The following is a 4,855-nucleotide window of genomic DNA, read 5'->3' as shown; positions in this document are numbered from 1 at the left end:
TTTATCATTGCAAGTCTCCAGTGCAGAGAAAACCCTAGCTTGGCCTTGCTGCTTTTTTATTTTTTCACTGATTTTTGTCCATTATCTTGGCAGACACAATTTTTTTATCTTGGTTATTAAAGTACAGAAATAAAAACACTCAAATCTTTTTTTTATTTTTAATATCTTTAGCCACACAGTCTAAGGTGTGCCATGTATTGTATTTGGTATGTCCCAGGGACATTATGAAAATTGTATTTATTAACCAAGGTAGGAGCAAAGTTCCCTTCACATGAAATACCAGGTGGCAGAGTGATGGGTCAGGTCAAATGAATTTAAAAAAAAGAGATAAAAATATGCGTTGCTTTCAACCTAATCTTAAAATGACTTTCAGTTACAAAGACTTTCAACTGTTACGGTTACTGTTTTTTAAACTGTGCACATAGTTTCTTGAATAAAGTTTGATCTGAAAGTCTGAGTCAACACAGACAGCAGTGAACCTGGATCCTGTTTGCCTGTGTCTCTGCCATTAGTCAGTCTATGTGAAGAGTTGCCTTCCTCTGAAACACAGGACAGCTGGGCTCTGAGCCAGGTCACGTGGTGTGTAAAGATGAGGAAAGAAATCAACATCAATTTTCTGTCTCTGTTCTTATTGTAGAAAGCTACAATTAACATAAATTAAAATGTTTTATTCAGTCATTTGTGATTTCAATCTCAAATCTTTAGATAAAAGTGAAAGGGTTGTTTTGAAGTCTGGAGTTTTAAAAAAAAACTCTTCAAAACAAGTTATTTCGTGGGGTCATTTAAGATTTTTTAAGGTTTCTCAAGCTAATTATTTGAAAAATCATTCTAAAAGGATGATCATGGGGTTAAAGTAATTAAAAAGGATTATTAAAGTTTTTTTCTATACATATAGGTATAATAGATAGATATAATACATAAAGCATTCAATTCTGACAAAAAATCAGTGGTCAACAACGTTTGCTAGTCCAAATGAATTACTATTTATGTTTTCTTTTCACACATTGTAACACTAAAATATAAACAGTTTTATATTATAATTATAAAGTTCATGGAATACCTACTCTCTGTATAACCAAGGTGACATCTTTAAAAAGTTCTAGTTTCATGTAAAATACTTTGTTTGAAAAGAAACTTATGAATTATAGCTGCAACACATTTGCAAAGATATTAACAGGAAAATGACAACACAAAATAATAGCACATGTAGTACATTGAAATTTTATTGAAGAGTCATGATACAGGTAAATTCATTATACTGTTTAACATTTGTGTTCAACAGGGATGATAAACTGGAAGTCTACTGTGAAAGTCATAGGTTAGTAGCATGCATGGCCACCACTGGAAGCAGTATGAGTTGTACTTCATGAAGGTGCAAATGCTAGCCCATTCCTCTCATTGAGCATGGATAATTGCGTGCCATTTAAGTGCCACTCTAGTTTGTTTGGTAGTTAGCAAATTGATCCAAGGATCTCAAGTCGTTTCTTGATAAAAACCAAGGTATCGACTTCAACCACATGGCTGGGTAGCTTGCTCCCTAAACCCACAACCCTTTGGGTAAGAAAATGCCATCTGTTTTCAATTGTAAATGCACTCTCACACAGTTTCCATTTGAGTCCTCTGGTTTACGTTTCTCTGTTTTTATGAAGAACTCTTCTGGGATGAATTTGCCAATACATTTCAGGATTTTGAATACTGGTATCAGGTCTTCCCATAGTCCTCTTTGTTCAAGACTGAAATGGTTCCATCGGTTTATCATTCTTTAAAGCCCCAAAATGAATTTGGTTGCTCTTTTCTCACTTCTAGTGTATCATATAATTTTAAGATAACATCCCTTGATTAGATGCAATTAACTATCCTAAAATTCTGTTTTTCTTTTTTTATTTCTTCCTCGAATTGTCTTGAGCATGTCATTTGTCAACATAAACACCTACCTGTAAGTATTCTTCATATGTTAATTTTTTATTTATAGTTCATCATCATAAACAACCTCATCAGCCAGAAGTGTTTGCCAGTCTTTTGATTTATCTTATCTTTTTTTGCATTAAATTTAACTTCTACAGTGTTTGATAATACTACTATATTTAGTTATATGCAAACTTCACTAGTTTGATAACTATAGGAGAATCTACAACAGTGATATAAATTAGGAAGAGTAGTTTTCCTAGTACAAATCCTGTGGTACTCCACTGATTATATTACCCCAGTTTGAGCATTTGTCCCCTCCTCTGTTTTCTATTAACACATTCTCAGTATACCCACACACATTTTCCTCAATGCCTACCACTTGTACAGTATTTTGAGAATTATCTTTTGTAAAGAACTTAATCAAAAGCTTTTGAAACTCTAACACAATGTTTTGTATAATCTGTGTGTTAGTGTGTATCAGTTATTGTTTTTTCTTGTTTAAAGAACTCTAACATGTAAGCTAAGCAAGACCTGCCTTTTCTAAATCCATGTTGATTATCCCTTAAGACCTTGTTCTCATAGAAGTGATCCTCTCGTTTAGTTCTAGTAATTGTTTCTATAACCTTGCATTTAATAGTAGTCAGACGTACTAGTCTATAATTAGTTGGTTCAGTTTTGCCACTCTTTTTATTGAATGGGCACTACATTACCAATGTAATGTAGACTCCAGTCTACCATCACTACCTCTCTCTTAAAGGACTTTTGGAAGAAGCTTATAATGGCTTAGGGATAACATCTCTTGTTTCCTTGAGTACCGCTGGAGTTATTAATCTTGAGTGCTTAGAGCATTTTCGATGTTAACACTTTTTAATGAAGAACTTTGTCTTTCTGCTGCCCGAGGAATGTTGACTTCTTCCTCATTTAGTACATAATTTCCTTTTGATTGCCTAGAAGTTTTCCATTATTTTCTCAGATACATTTTACTTAATCCTATGGTTTTTGTGCTGGTGTAGTACTGAAAGAACCTTTTACTGAAAATGTTTCTTTCCATCTCTCTCATCAGCTCTTATATCCTTTTATATCTGGGCTTTCAATTCATTTTATTCCTTTTTTAAAGAGATTATCTTGTTTTTTAATCATTTGTGTGTTGGTTTATGATGAAATATACTCTTACGGTATACTTATTCTGTGCTTCAGGTAGAGTCTGTTTAAACTGTTACTATCCATTCCATACCCATCCTGTTCTTACATACTAAGATGTGTCTCATTCTTTCCTGAAATTGTAAACTCTGTATTTCAGAGTAAATGTCAAAGCAAATGAGATTATTAATTTTCATTCATTTCCTAATGCCATTAGTAATGGTTTCCTCACCTCTGTTCACCTCATTCTGTTTGATAACACAAGATCAATATAAATGTTTTCTCTTGTAGGTGCTCCTACAAACTGAGTAATCAAGCAGTCATTAACTAAGTCTATTATTTCAGTTTCTCATATATAGGTTTTTCCCAGTTACATTGGAAAAGTTGAAGTCTCCCATTAAAACGATGTCTTGATTTACATATAAATTCTTAATTTCATTATACAGTGTTGAATTATATTTACCATCTGGAGTTTTTATATATATATACATTTTATATATATATATTTACCATCTGGTCAATAGCATAGTCCTAACACTACCCTGTTAGAATGTTTTTATGTGCCTGACACATTGATTTAGAGACCCTAGATTCCTCTTGGTTTAGTTCCTGAACTTGAATCCTCTGTTTGATATATTGTGCTACAACACCCCTCTCATGTTTTTCCTGCTGTACGTAATCACTAAGTTGACTTTTATCTCCATCATTTTTGGCAAGCCATGTATCTGCAGTTCCAATTACATCATAATTACCTGTTCATTTGGTCGCATCTGTCTCATGTATTTTTTCTAAGACTGCTTACATTGACTGTATGTACAAATATTGAATTGCCTTATCCTTTGTTTTGTTTTTCCCTTTTGGTTCTGTGATCTCTCTGATATCTTCCTTGTGGATTTTATTGGCTTCTTACCCATTCTAGCCTCTTTAAAATGTTTATGACTTTCTTTTTTGGTATACATGCAAGAAATAATTAAAATATGTTCTCTTAAAAAGCAGGCCAAATTAGTTAATTTCTGTGTTTCTGTGTTTACCTTTCTTGCCTTTTCTTGACATTCAAGGTTAAATCATCTCATCTCCCTGCCCATCTCTCACTAATGAGGTGATTAATTGCTTATGTAACACTCAAAGTTGTTCAAACATATAGCAGTTGGTTATGACTGATAAATTAGTTAAAAATACCAAAAATACTTAAGGGTTGTGGGAGTATGGAACAAGCTACCCAGCTATGTTGCTGATGTCCATCCCCTAAATTCTTTCAAGAAATACCTGGATGAGATCCTTGCATTAATTAATTACTAACTACCAAATGAGCCAAATCGCACCCATTCATTTGTAACCTCTCACTTGTTCTTAATCAATATCTTAAATCTTTAAATTTTATTTAAAAATATGTGCAATTGAGTGATAAGTTATTTTTGATACTCAGTATATTTCATACAATTACCACATTTTTAAATGTATTTTCTAAAACTGAACATCAACAAGGATGAAACAATTAACAACAAATGCAAAAAAGGAGATTAAAAGTGCAGAAAGTTTGCACACAAGAAAGCTAAAAGGGACCTAACTAAAACTGTCTTACCTGCCACATTCAAGACCACGCTAGTGATGTCATGGTTTGCTGGCCGTACAAAAATTATAGAAGCAAAATTAAAGTTACCTGGGAGTGTCCTGGTAATATTGAAAAATATTAAGTGGGAATTCCTTTTAATGGCAAACTGAAAAAAGGTAATTTAGGATTTGTTCAAGAGAGCACCCCTTGGTGCTGATAAAAAATACCTCATTAGCTGTGCTGAACCTAATCGTC

The sequence above is a fragment of the Atractosteus spatula genome, chromosome 2, assembly GCF_055471065.1.
Source record: "Atractosteus spatula isolate fAtrSpa1 chromosome 2, fAtrSpa1.hap1, whole genome shotgun sequence".
NCBI lineage: Eukaryota > Metazoa > Chordata > Actinopteri > Semionotiformes > Lepisosteidae > Atractosteus > Atractosteus spatula.
This window is presented reverse-complemented; position numbering follows the sequence as displayed.